Source organism: Lithobates pipiens, unplaced genomic scaffold (assembly GCF_037356315.1).
Source record: "Lithobates pipiens isolate NorthernLeopardFrog02 unplaced genomic scaffold, aLitPip1_a1.2 Scaffold_27, whole genome shotgun sequence".
Lineage (NCBI taxonomy): Eukaryota > Metazoa > Chordata > Amphibia > Anura > Ranidae > Lithobates > Lithobates pipiens.
Genome location: NW_027507788.1, coordinates 658,321 through 673,198, shown reverse-complemented (window position 1 = coordinate 673,198; position 14,878 = coordinate 658,321).

The following is a 14,878-nucleotide window of genomic DNA, read 5'->3' as shown; positions in this document are numbered from 1 at the left end:
TGCCACCGATTGGCTGACTTTAGAAGCAGCAAAATGTGGCGGTTTGTCTCTTTGGAAAACGTGTCACATGAAAGGCACCACGCCGATGTTTATTCACTTTTTGAAGTCTCCTGATGATCTTTTTTTGCATTCACAAAGCTGAATTTCCCTCTAATCTTCCCGTAATAAATGCCCGGCACATTCCCCCGAAATAATTGTGGAAGCAGAAAAAATACTATTTTATGTTTTATTCATAATCTTTCTGGAGCCGCAAACCCTGACCCTGCACCCGCCCTCAGGAAATGAAAGCGTCTCATGAGTGGAATGCTGCTGGTGGAGAATTTGACGAGATTTCCATCAGTGATTGGAATTCTACTGAGAAGAACATCACCAGGACCTTTATCATCGGTGTCTCCACCATACATACCCCTATCATCGGTGTCTCCACCATACATACCCCTATCATTGAGGTCTCCACCATACATACCCCTATCATTGAGGTCTCCACCATACATACCCCTATCATTGAGGTCTCCACCATACATACCCCTATCATTGAGGTCTCCACCATACATACCCCTATCATCGGTGTCTCCACCATACATACCCCTATCATCGGTGTCTCCACCATACATACCCCTATCATCGGTGTCTCCACCATACATACCCCTATCATTGAGGTCTCCACCATACATACCCCTATCATTGAGGTCTCCACCATACATACCCCTATCATTGAGGTCTCCACCATACATACCCCTATCATTGAGGTCTCCACCATACATACCCCTATCATTGATGTCTTCACCATATATACCCCTATCATTGAGGTCTCCATCATACATACCCCTATCATTGAGGTCTTCACCATATATACCCCTATCATTGAGGTCTCCACCATACATACCCCTATCATTGAGGTCTCCATCATACATACCCCTATCATTGAGGTCTTCACCATATATACCCCTATCATTGAGGTCTCCACCATACATACCCCTATCATTGATGTCTTCACCATATATACCCCTATCATTGAGGTCTCCACCATACATACCCCTATCATTGGCGTCTCCACCATACATACCCTTATCATCGGTGTCTCCACCATACATACCCCTATCATTGAGGTCTCCACCATACATACCCCTATCATTAAGGTCTCCACCATACATACCCCTATCATTGATGTCTTCACCATATATACCCCTATCATTGAGGTCTCCACCATACATACCCCTATCATTGGCGTCTCCACCATACATACCCTTATCATCGGTGTCTCCACCATACATACCCCTATCATTGAGGTCTCCACCATACATACCCCTATCATTGAGGTCTCCACCATACATACCCCTATCATTGAGGTCTCCACCATACATACCCCTATCATTGAGGTCTCCACCATACATACCCCTATCATTGAGGTCTCCACCATACATACCCCTATCATTGAGGTCTCCACCATACATACCCCTATCATTGAGGTCTCCACCATACATACCCCTATCATTGAGGTCTCCACCATACATACCCCTATCATTGATGTCTTCACCATATATACCCCTATCATTGGCGTCTCCACCATACATACCCCTATCATTGATGTCTTCACCATACATACCCCTATCATTGGCGTCTCCACCATACATACCCCTATCATTGGTGTCTCCACCATACATACCCCTATCATTGAGGTCTCCACCATACATACCCCTATCATTGAGGTCTCCACCATACATACCCCTATCATTGAGGTCTCCACCATACATACCCCTATCATTGAGGTCTCCACCATACATACCCCTATCATTGAGGTCTCCACCATACATACCCCTATCATTGATGTCTTCACCATATATACCCCTATCATTGATGTCTTCACCATATATACCCCTATCATTGGCGTCTCCACCATATATACCCCTATCATTGATGTCTTCACCATATATACCCCTATCATTGGTGTCTCCACCATACATACCACTATCATTGGTTGCATCTGTGGTAACTCCACCATGTGTTCACATATATTGGTTGTAGAAGGTAATATCTGGCCCAAGGTGGGAAGAAATGGTGGACTTCCATGAAATGGGAATGTTTTGTGGGAAGATGAAATGGGTGTGGTTTTGTGAGAAAGAGGCAGTTATGGAGAAAATGGGTGTGGTTTTCTAAAAAAGGGACGGCTATGGAGAAAATTTGGCGTGCTATTATAGGAGAAGGGCAATTATGGAGCAAATGGGTGTGGTTTTGTAGTTAAAGGGCAGTTATAAAGACAATGGGGCTGGTTTTGTAGGATAGGGGTGGTTATCTAGAGAATAGGTGTGGTTTTGTAGAAAAGGGGTGGTTATGGAGAAAATGGGTGTGGTTTTGTAGGAAAGGGAGCAGTTATTGAAGACAATGGGTGTGGTTTTGTAGGAAAGGGGTGTTATGGAGAGAATAGGTGTGGTTTTGTAGGAAAGGGGCAGTTATTGAAGACAATGGGTGTGGTTTTGTAGAAAAGGGGTGGTTATGGATGGAATAGGTGTGGTTTTATAGGAAAGGTGTGGTTATGGAAGAAATGGGTGTGGTTTTGTAGGAAAGGGGTGGTTATGGAGAAAATGGGTGTGGTTTTGTAGGAAAGGGGTGGGTGGGGTAGAAATGGGTGCAGTGTTGAAGGAGACTGATTATTGTGGAAAATGGGGGGGGGGGGGCTGAGGGCAGAAAAGGGTTGTTTTTTCACCACTTTCTGGAAAGGGGTGTGGTCTTGGAGAAAATTAGAGATGGATGACCTGGAAGAACTTTATTTGGAAAGTTATCTCTGCGATTTTCTGGCCATTGTGGTGAATGTTTTGTATTCCAGGCTGCTCATGGGCGGAGTTAGCACCTCTGTGATAAGCACTATACGGGGGTCGGACAGAAATATGGAAACAAGTATGTCACCTGATATGATCCACCATTCTCCGGGGAAGGAACAATTATTGTTCTGGTCACAATCCTGCACAGTGTCCTGCTGGTCAGGTGACCATGTCCGCCGTGCTTATACTTATCAGACGATGTTTTCCCAGAAACTCTATATGTCGCGGGAACCTTTGAGTGCCGGACACCGCGTGTAATTTGGACACGATTTGCAGCACACTCCTGTGTCTCCGGGGGGCGAGTGTATCCATAGGTTGGTTGCAGGACCCTTTTTTGTCCAGAATCAGATCACATTGGGTGTTCACGTTGATTCCGTGTGATCGATCGTCACACCCATGTGATCTGATTCTGCGAATCGCACTGCGTTTTGTGAGCTGATGTCAGACTCCGTTCACATGATTGCGATTTTGATGCGGAATCTTCTGTGCTGTGAAGTTGCACCACGTCTAGTGTGAGGCGGATAGTGGACCTCGTGACACCTTCACCAACAATCTGCCCTCTCTGACATGACTCCGGGTGTGGAAGGTGAGGCTTCCCCCGGTACCTCCATGTCTCGTCATCACGCAGCGGAAGGAAGAGAATGTGGGGGGAGGGGGGAGGGGAGCCTGTTTTGAGGCCCCCCTTTTCGGGAGAAATTTTAAGCCCCCTGTTGATGGATTTCAATGAGGGGTTTTGTGATAGATCAAAATTGGTCAGCTGATTGGGAATGTTCTGGAAGTTCTGGGGGTCCTCCAGGATAGGTCATGTAAGGTCAGCTGACCCACCAGGACTTTCCAGAAATTCCCGGGACCCTTCTTTAAGCAGGGGGCTGAGGGGGGTCTTTTGCGGAGGGATATTTGAAGAGCCCCCCACTGATTTCGTTTGAGTTTTTTAGGTATTTATTGATTAGAAGATTAATGATGAATTTTTGTGAAAACCAATAATCAAGCCGGGAAACTCTGGAGGAGCTGCTGAGATCCGGAGCTCAGGTGGGACAATCTGTCCACCGGACACCTATAATGCCGCTACACACGGCCGCACTTTCCGGCAGACGGTCTTCCTGACGGAATTTCCAGCGGAGTTCCGAATGAATGGACTTGGCCACACATAAGCGGACTAAGTCGGTTCGTTTGGAATGTGATGATGTAGGACGGGACTAGAAAAGGAAGTTCAGTAGCCAATAGCTGCCCTTGCGTCGTATTTGGCCCGTCGGACCGGCACTCAGGCAAACGGTTTTCCCAATAGGAATTGAGTCCATCGGACAGATTTGAAAAGTGTTTTATTTCTAGGTCCGTTGGATTTTAAAATGCAAAATGATCGGATTATCCCACACACGATCAGATTCTTCGATGGAATGATTCCGTTTGCCGGAAAGTCAGTTCGTGTGTTCGCGGCATTAGTCGTCTCTCCACAAATCTGCCCTTTATGGAAGAGTGACAAGAAGAAAGACATTGGAGAAAGAAAGTCATAAGAAGTCCTGTTTGTAGTTTGTGAGAAGCCATGTGGGGGAGGGGGCAGCAAACATGTGGAAGAAGGTAATCTGGTCAGAGGAGACCAAAATTCTACTTTATGGCCTAAAAGCAAAACGCTATGTGTGGGGGAAACTAACACCGCCCATCCCCCGAACACACCATCCCCACCGTGAGACATGGTGGTGGCAGCATCATGTGGTGGGGATGGTTTTCTTCAGCAGGGACAGGGAAGCTGGTCAGAGTTGATGGGAAGATGGATGGAGACAAATACAGGACAATCTTAGAAGAAAACCTGTTAGAGTCGGCAAAAGACTTGAGACCGGGGCGGAGGTTCCCCTTCCAGCAGGACAACAACCCGAAACATCCAGCCAGAGCTACAATGGAATGGTTTACATCAAAGCATATTCATGTGTTAGAATGGCCCAGTCACAGTCCAGACCTAAATCCCATTGAGAATCTGTGGCGAGACTTGAAAATTGCTGATCACAGACGCTCTCCATCCAATCTGACAGAGCTTGAGATATTCTACAAAGAAGAGGAATGGGCAGAAATGTCCTCTCTAGATGGGCAAAGCTGGTAGAGACACCCCCAAAAAGACTTGTAGAGAAAGGGGGTTCTACAAAGTATTGACTCCGGGGGGCGCCATACAAATGCCCCTCCCCCACACTTTTCACATATTTATTTGTATCATTTATAATTTTCCTTCCACTTCACAATTATGAGACACTTTGTGTTGGTCCATCACATAAAATCCCAATAAAATACATTTATGTTTTTGGTTGTAACAAAATGTGGGGAATGTCAGGGGGTATGAATACTTTTTCCAGGCACTGTCTGTACTCTCAGCCTGGGGTGTCGGGGAACCGTCCTCTCCTAAAGAGCGCCCCCTGCAGGGCGGAGCACTACATGGGGGGGGGATCGCGGTGTATTGAATTAGAATACAGTTGATGTTCTTCTTATCTTTCTGTAACCCCTTCCCTGCCGCCGTCCCGGAGATCTTTCTGTAGCCATCAGGCGGTGAGCAGTTGGGTATCGGCAGACAATTTCCTCTCCCGCCGGAGACAATCTGTGAAATCCGGGATGTTAATACTCCGCACACAATCCTTTGCTCATTTGTTTAATCTGATCACACAGCGAGCGTCTACTTCTCATCGGATAATCGGCGTCCTGCGGGTCGTGTGTAATCATGGCTTCCTCCAATCCTCAGACTGAAGATCTCCTACCGAAACCTTCCATAATAATTCCATGATCTGAATTCCTGGGGGGAGGGGAATAAAACGTCTCCTAATCACCCCATTCTCACTCGTCGCCCCATTTATATAATGAGCGTCACCCTCTTCATCAGAGGACCTTCCAGGGGCTTCCTGCCATCCTCTGATTGGATATTGCACCTGAGACCATGTGCCTCTACCTGGAAGTCTGGAGAACATGGCCTGTTACTAATCTCTCAGCTGTGCCTCTACCTGGAAGTCTGGAGAACATGGCCTGTTACTGATCTCTCAGCTGTGCCTCTACCTGGAAGTCTGGAGAACATGGCCTGTTACTGATCTCTCAGCTATGCCTCTACCTGGAAGTCTGGAGAACATGGCCTGTTACTAATCTCTCAGCTGTGCCTCTACCTGGAAGATTGGAGAACATGGCCTGTTACTGATCTCTCAGCTGTGCCTCTACCTGGAAGACTGGAGAACATGGCCTGTTACTGATCTCTCAGCTGTGCCTCTAACTGGAAGACTGGAGAACATGGCCTGTTACTGATCTCTCAGCTGTGCCTCTACCTGGAAGTATGGAGAACATGGCCTGTTACTGATCTCTCAGCAGTGCCTCTACCTGGAAGATTGGAGAACATGGCCTGTTACTGATCTCTCAGCTGTGCCTCTACCTGGAAGACTGGAGAACATGGCCTGTTACTGATCTCTCAGCTGTGCCTCTACCTGGAAGACTGGAGAACATGGCCTGTTACTGATCTCTCAGCTGTGCCTCTACCTGGAAGTATGGAGAACATGGCCTGTTACCGATCTCTCAGCTGTGCCTCTACCTGGAAGACTGGAGAACATGGCTTGTTACTGATATCTCAGCTGTGCTTCTACTTGCAAGTATGGAGAACATGGCCTGTTACTGATCTCTCAGCTGTGCCTCTACCTGGAAGTCTGGAGAACATGGCCTGTTACTGATCTCTCAGCTGTGCCTCTACCTGGAAGTCTGGAGAACACGGCCTGTTACTGATCTCTCAGCTGTGCCTCTACCTGGAAGTCTGGAGAACATGGCCTGTTACTGATCTCTCAGCTGTGCCTCTACCTGGAAGTCTGGAGAACACGGCCTGTTACTGATCTCTCAGCTGTGCCTCTACCTGGAAGTCTGGAGAACATGGCCTGTTACTGATCTCTCAGCTGTGCCTCTACCTGCAAGTATGGAGAACACGGCCTGTTACTAATCTCTCAGCTGTGCTTCTACCTGCAAGTATGGAGAACATGGCCTGTTACCGATCTCTCAGCTGTGCCTCTACCTGGAAGTCTGAAGAACACGGCCTGTTACTGATCTCTCAGCTGTGCTTCTACCTGCAAGTATGGAGAACATGGCCTGTTACTGATCTCTCAGCTGTGCCTCTACCTGGAAGACTGGAGAACATGGCCTGTTACTGATCTCTCAGCTGTGCCTCTACCTGGAAGTCTGGAGAACATGGCCTGTTACTGATCTCTCAGCAGTGCCTCTACCTGGAAGTCTGGAGAACATGGCCTGTTACTGATCTCTCAGCTGTGCCTCTACCTGGAAGTCTGGAGAACATGGCCTGTTACTGATCTCTCAGCTGTGCCTCTACCTGGAAGATTGGAGAACATGGCCTGTTACTGATCTCTCAGCTGTGCCTCTACCTGGAAGACTGGAGAACATGGCCTGTTACTGATCTCTCAGCTGTGCCTCTACCTGGAAGATTGGAGAACATGGCCTGTTACTAATCTCTCAGCTGTGCCTCTACCTGGAAGTCTGGAGAACATGGCCTGTTACTGATCTCTCAGCTGTGCCTCTACCTGGAAGATTGGAGAACATGGCCTGTTACTAATCTCTCAGCTGTGCCTCTACCCGGAAGTCTGGAGAACATGGCCTGTTACTGATCTCTCAGCTGTGCCTCTACCTGTAAGACTGGAGAACATGGCCTGTTACTGATCTCTCAGCTGTGCTTTTACCTGCAAGTTTGGAGAACATGGCCTGTTACTGATCTCTCAGCTGTGCTTTTACCTGGAAGTCTGGAGAACACGGCCTGTTACTAATCTCTCAGCTGTGCCTCTACCTGGAAGTCTGGAGAACACGGCCTGTTACTGATCTCTCAGCTGTGCCTCTACCTGGAAGATTGGAGAACATGGCCTGTTACTGATCTCTCAGCTGTGCCTCTACCTGGAAGTCTGGAGAACATGGCCTGTTACTGATCTCTCAGCTGTGCCTCTACCTGGAAGTCTGGAGAACATGGCCTGTTACTAATCTCTCAGCTGTGCCTCTACCTGGAAGATTGGAGAACATGGCCTGTTACTAATCTCTCAGCTGTGCCTCTACCTGGAAGTCTGGAGAACATGGCCTGTTACTGATCTCTCAGCTGTGCCTCTACCTGGAAGTCTGGAGAACACGGCCTGTTACTGATCTCTCAGCTGTGCCTCTACCTGGAAGACTGGAGAACATGGCCTGTTACTGATCTCTCAGCTGTGCTTCTACCTGCAAGTATGGAGAACATGGCCTGTTACTGATCTCTCAGCTGTGCCTCTACCTGGAAGACTGGAGAACATGGCCTGTTACTGATCTCTCAGCTGTGCCTCTACCTGGAAGTCTGGAGAACATGGCCTGTTACTGATCTCTCAGCAGTGCCTCTACCTGGAAGTCTGGAGAACATGGCCTGTTACTGATCTCTCAGCTGTGCCTCTACCTGGAAGTCTGGAGAACATGGCCTGTTACTGATCTCTCAGCTGTGCCTCTACCTGGAAGATTGGAGAACATGGCCTGTTACTGATCTCTCAGCTGTGCCTCTACCTGGAAGACTGGAGAACATGGCCTGTTACTGATCTCTCAGCTGTGCCTCTACCTGGAAGATTGGAGAACATGGCCTGTTACTAATCTCTCAGCTGTGCCTCTATCCGGAAGTCTGGAGAACATGGCCTGTTACCGATCTCTCAGCTGTGCCTCTACCTGGAAGTCTGGAGAACATGGCCTGTTACTGATCTCTCAGCTGTGCCTCTACCTGGAAGATTGGAGAACACGGCCTGTTACTGATCTCTCAGCTGTGCCTCTTCCCGGAAGTCTGGAGAACATGGCCTGTTACTGATCTCTCAGCTGTGCCTCTACCTGTAAGACTGGAGAACATGGCCTGTTACTGATCTCTCAGCTATGCCTCTACCTGGAAGTCTGGAGAACATGGCCTGTTACTGATCTCTCAGCTGTGCTTTTACCTGGAAGTCTGGAGAACACGGCCTGTTACTAATCTCTCAGCTGTGCCTCTACCTGGAAGATTGGAGAACATGGCCTGTTACTGATCTCTCAGCTGTGCCTCTACCTGGAAGTCTGGAGAACACGGCCTGTTACTAATCTCTCAGCCGTGCGTCTACCTGGAAGACTGGAGAACATGGCCTGTTACTAATCTCTCAGCCGTGCCTCTACCTGGAAGTCTGGAGAACATGGCCTGTTACTGATCTCTCAGCTGTGCCTCTACCTGGAAGTCTGGAGAACATGGCCTGTTACTGATCTCTCAGCTGTGCCTCTACCTGGAAGTCTGGAGAACATGGCCTGTTACTAATCTCTCAGCTGTGCCTCTACCTGGAAGATTGGAGAACATGGCCTGTTACTAATCTCTCAGCTGTGCCTCTACCTGGAAGTCTGGAGAACATGGCCTGTTACTGATCTCTCAGCTGTGCCTCTACCTGGAAGTCTGGAGAACACGGCCTGTTACTGATCTCTCAGCTGTGCCTCTACCTGGAAGACTGGAGAACATGGCCTGTTACTGATCTCTCAGCTGTGCTTCTACCTGCAAGTATGGAGAACATGGCCTGTTACTGATCTCTCAGCTGTGCCTCTACCTGGAAGACTGGAGAACATGGCCTGTTACTGATCTCTCAGCTGTGCCTCTACCTGGAAGTCTGGAGAACATGGCCTGTTACTGATCTCTCAGCAGTGCCTCTACCTGGAAGTCTGGAGAACATGGCCTGTTACTGATCTCTCAGCTGTGCCTCTACCTGGAAGTCTGGAGAACATGGCCTGTTACTGATCTCTCAGCTGTGCCTCTACCTGGAAGATTGGAGAACATGGCCTGTTACTGATCTCTCAGCTGTGCCTCTACCTGGAAGACTGGAGAACATGGCCTGTTACTGATCTCTCAGCTGTGCCTCTACCTGGAAGATTGGAGAACATGGCCTGTTACTAATCTCTCAGCTGTGCCTCTACCCGGAAGTCTGGAGAACATGGCCTGTTACCGATCTCTCAGCTGTGCCTCTACCTGGAAGTCTGGAGAACATGGCCTGTTACTGATCTCTCAGCTGTGCCTCTACCTGGAAGATTGGAGAACACGGCCTGTTACTGATCTCTCAGCTGTGCCTCTTCCCGGAAGTCTGGAGAACATGGCCTGTTACTGATCTCTCAGCTGTGCCTCTACCTGTAAGACTGGAGAACATGGCCTGTTACTGATCTCTCAGCTATGCCTCTACCTGGAAGTCTGGAGAACATGGCCTGTTACTGATCTCTCAGCTGTGCTTTTACCTGGAAGTCTGGAGAACACGGCCTGTTACTAATCTCTCAGCTGTGCCTCTACCTGGAAGATTGGAGAACATGGCCTGTTACTGATCTCTCAGCTGTGCCTCTACCTGGAAGTCTGGAGAACACGGCCTGTTACTAATCTCTCAGCTGTGCGTCTACCTGGAAGACTGGAGAACATGGCCTGTTACTAATCTCTCAGCCGTGCCTCTACCTGGAAGTCTGGAGAACATGGCCTGTTACTGATCTCTCAGCTGTGCCTCTACCTGGAAGTCTGGAGAACATGGCCTGTTACTGATCTCTCAGCCGTGCCTCTACCTGGAAGTCTGGAGAACATGGCCTGTTACTGATCTCTCAGCTGTGCTTCTACCCAGGAGATTGGGAACCCCTATAAGGATGAATTATGCCATGTGGAGGACTCCCCCCCCTCCCCCATCATACAAACACGCCAGGTTCTCAGAATGTCACTTTATTCCAATGATAACATGGGAGAGTCTCCATGATGTAACAAAGAAGATGATGTCACAAGGTTTCTCCTGATGATGTCATACATAATAAACATGACATGTCGTCTGGATCTTCCATGGGAAGAAATGATAGCAAACTTCCAGTTCAGGCTGGTGGGGGATGTGCTGTGATTGGTGTCATCAGACGTCTACTGTAATTCCTATGAGGGCGCCACCTTTTGTTTATAACACGGCTTGGGTACAAGGGGGGCACAAACTGCTGGAAGGGAGACCCTGGACTGCCACCAAGGGGGGCTCCTGACCACTATAAAGGGGGACTTCTGATTAGAGCGGACATCTGCCCGGTGTAGGGGGACTGGTGACTAATGTAGGGGGGGGGGCATCTGACCGGTATGGGGGACTGGTAAATAATGTAGGGGGGCATCTGCCCGGTGTAGGGGGCATCTGCCCGGTGTAGGGAGACTGGTGACTAATGTAGGGGGGCATCTGCCCGGTTTAGGGGGGACTGGTGACTAATGTAGGGGGTACATCTGCCCAGTGTAGGGGGACTGGTGACTAATGTAGGGGGTACATCTGCCCAGTGTAGGGGGACTGGTGACTAATGTAGGGGGGGCATCTGGCGGTATGGGGGACTGGTAAATAATGTAGGGGGGCATCTGCCCGGTGTAGGGAGACTGGTGACTAATGTAGGGGGGGCATCTGCCAGGTGTAGGGGGACTGGTGACTAATGTAGGGGGTACATCTGCCCGGTGTAGGGGGACTGGTGACTAATGTAGGGGGGGCATCTGCCCGGTGTAGGGGGACTGGTGACTAATGTAGGGGGGGCATCTGCCCGGTGTAGGGAGACTGGTGACTAATGTAGGGGGTACATCTGCCCGGTGTAGGGGGACTGGTGACTAATGTAGGGGGGGCATCTGCCCGGTGTAGGGGGACTGGTGACTAATGTAGGGGGTACATCTGCCAGGTGTAGGGGGACTGGTGACTAATGTAGGGGGTACATCTGCCCGGTGTAGGGGGACTGGTGACTAATGTAGGGGGGGCATCTGCCCGGTGTAGGGGGACTGGTGACTAATGTAGGGGGGACATCTGCCCGGTGTAGGGAGACTGGTGACTAATGTAGGGGGTACATCTGCCCGGTGTAGGGGGACTGGTGACTAATGTAGGGGTACATCTGTCTGGTGTAGGGGGGGCTGGTGACTAGCATAGGGTGGGGTCATTTGTCTTATGTAGGGGGTACATCTGCCTGGTGTAGGGGGACTGATGAATAATGTAGGGGGTACATCTGCCTGGTGTAGGGGGACTGGTGAATAATGTAGGGGATGCATCTGCCCGGTGTAGGGGGAACTGGTGACTAATATAGGGGGGACATCTGCCCAGTGTAGGGGGAACTGGTGACTAATATAGGGGGGCATCTGCCCGGTGTAGGGGGAACTGGTGACTAATATAGGGGGGAAATCTGCCCGGTGTAGGGGGGACTGGTGAGTAGCATAGGGTGGGGTCATCTGTCTTATGTAGGGGGGACATCTACCCAGTGTAGGGGGACTGGTGACTAATGTAGGGGGACATCTGCCCGGTGTAGGGGGCATCTGCCCGGTGTAGGGAGACTGGTGAATAATGTAGGGGGGACATCTGCCCAGTTTAGGGGGGACTGGTGACTAGCATAGGGTGGGGTCATCTGTCTTGTGTAGTGGGGGACATCTGCCTGACGTAGGGGGACTGGTGACTAATGTAGGGGGTACATCTGCCCAGTGTAGGGGGACTGGTAACTAATGTAGGGGGTACATCTGCCTGGTGTAGGGGGGACTGGTAACTAATGTAGGGGGTACATCTGCCCGGTATAGGGGGACTGGTGACTAATGTAGGGGGGCATCTGCTCGGTGGTTGTAGGTGGACGTTGGTTTTAAAGGGGAATGTTTTCTATGGTAAAGGAATGGCGGTGACAACTATTGGCAGCCATGTTTGTGGACCCCCAATACTCAGACAGCCAGAGTCCAGGGTATCCAGGAACTCGGGATTGGTATCCAGGGACTCGGGATTGGAATCTGGGGACTCGGGATTGGTATCCAGGGACTGGGATTGGTATCCAGGGACTGGGATTGGAATCCAGGGATTGGTATCCGGGGACTTGGGATTGGTATCCAGGGACTGGAATTGGTATCCAGGGACTCAGGATTGGACTCCAGGGACTCGGGATTGGAATGCAGGGACTTGGGATTGGTATCCAGGGACTCGGGATTGGTATCCAGGGACTGGGATCGGTATCCAGGGTCTCGGGAATCGGTATACAGGGACTCGGGATTGGAATCCAGGGACTGGGATTGGTATCCAGGGACTGGGATTGGAATCCAGGGAGTCGGGATTGGTATCCCGGGACTTGGGATTGGAATCCAGGGATTTGGGATTGGTATCCAGGGACTCGGGATTGGTATCCAGGGACTAAGGATTGGTATCCAGGGACTGGGGATTGGTATCCAGGGACTGGGATTGGTATCCAGGGACTCGGGATTGGTATCCGGGGACTGGGATTGGAATCCAGGGATTGGTACCCGGGGACTCGGGATTGGTATCCAGGGATTGGAATTGGTATCCAGGGACTCGGGATTGGTATCCAGGGACTGGGATTGGTATCCGAGGACTCGGGATTGGTATCCAGGAACTCGGGATTGGAATCTGGGGACTCGGGATTGGAATCTGGGGACTCGGGATTGGTATCCAGGGACTGGGATTGGAATCTAGGGATTGGTATCCGGGGACTCGGGATTGGTATCCAGGGACTCGAATTGGTATCCAGGGACTCCGGATTGGAATCCAGGGACTGGGATTGGAATCCAGGGACTCAGGATTGGACTCCAGGGACTCGGGATTGGAATCCAGGAACTCGGGATTGGTATCCAGGGACTCGGCATTGGAATCTGGGGACTCGGGATTGGTATCCAGGGACTGGGATTGGTATCCAGGGACTGGGATTGGTATCCAGGGACTGGGATTGGAATCCAGGGATTGGTATCCGGGGACTTGGGATTGGTATCCAGGGACTGGAATTGGTATCCAGGGACTCAGGATTGGACTCCAGGGACTCGGGATTGGAATGCAGGGACTTGGGATTGGTATCCAGGGACTCGGGATTGGTATCCAGGGACTGGGATCGGTATCCAGGGTCTCGGGAATCGGTATACAGGGACTCGGGATTGGAATCCAGGGACTGGGATTGGTATCCAGGGACTGGGATTGGAATCCAGGGACTCGGGATTGGTATCCCGGGACTTGGGATTGGAATCCAGGGATTTGGGATTGGTATCAAGGGACTCGGGATTGGTATCCAGGGACTAAGGATTGGTATCCAGGGACTGGGGATTGGTATCCAGGGACTGGGATTGGTATCCAGGGACTCGGGATTGGTATCCGGGGACTGGGATTGGAATCCAGGGATTGGTACCCGGGATTGGTATCCAGGGACTGGAATTGGTATCCAGGGACTCGGGATTGGTATCCAGGGACTGGGATTGGTATCCGAGGACTCGGGATTGGTATCCAGGAACTCGGGATTGGAATCTGGGGACTCGGGATTGGAATCTGGGGACTCGGGATTGGTATCCAGGGACTGGGATTGGAATCTAGGGATTGGTATCCGGGGACTCGGGATTGGTATCCAGGGACTCGAATTGGTATCCAGGGACTCCGGATTGGAATCCAGGGACTGGGATTGGAATCCAGGGACTCAGGATTGGACTCCAGGGACTCGGGATTGGAATCCAGGGACTGGGATTGGTATCCAGGGACTGGGGATTGGAATCCAGGGACTCGGGATTTGAATCCAGGGACTTGGGATTGGTATCCAGGGACTCGGGATTGGAATCTGGGGACTCGGGATTGGTATCCAGGGACTGGGATTGGTATCCAGGGACTGGGATTGGAATCCAGAGATTGGTATCCGGGGACTCGGGATTGGTATCCGTGGACTGAGGATTGGTATCCAGGGACTCGGGATTGAAATCCAGGGACTCGGGAATGGTATCCAGGGACTCGGGATTGGAATCCAGGGAGTCAGTATTGGAATCTGGGGAATGGGGATTGCTTTCCAGGTACTCGGGATTGGAATACAGGGACTGGGGATTGGTATCCAGGGACTTAGGATTGGTATCCAGGGATTCGGGATTGGTATCCAGGGACTCGGGATTGGAATCCAGGGACTCGAGATTGGTATCCAGGGACTCGGGATTGGAATTCAGGGACTCGGGATTGGAATCCAGGGACTGGGGATTGATATCCGGGGACTGGGGATTGGAATCTGGGGACTCAGGATTGGACTCCAGGGACTCGGGATTGAAATGCAGGGACTTGGGATTGGTATCCAGGGAC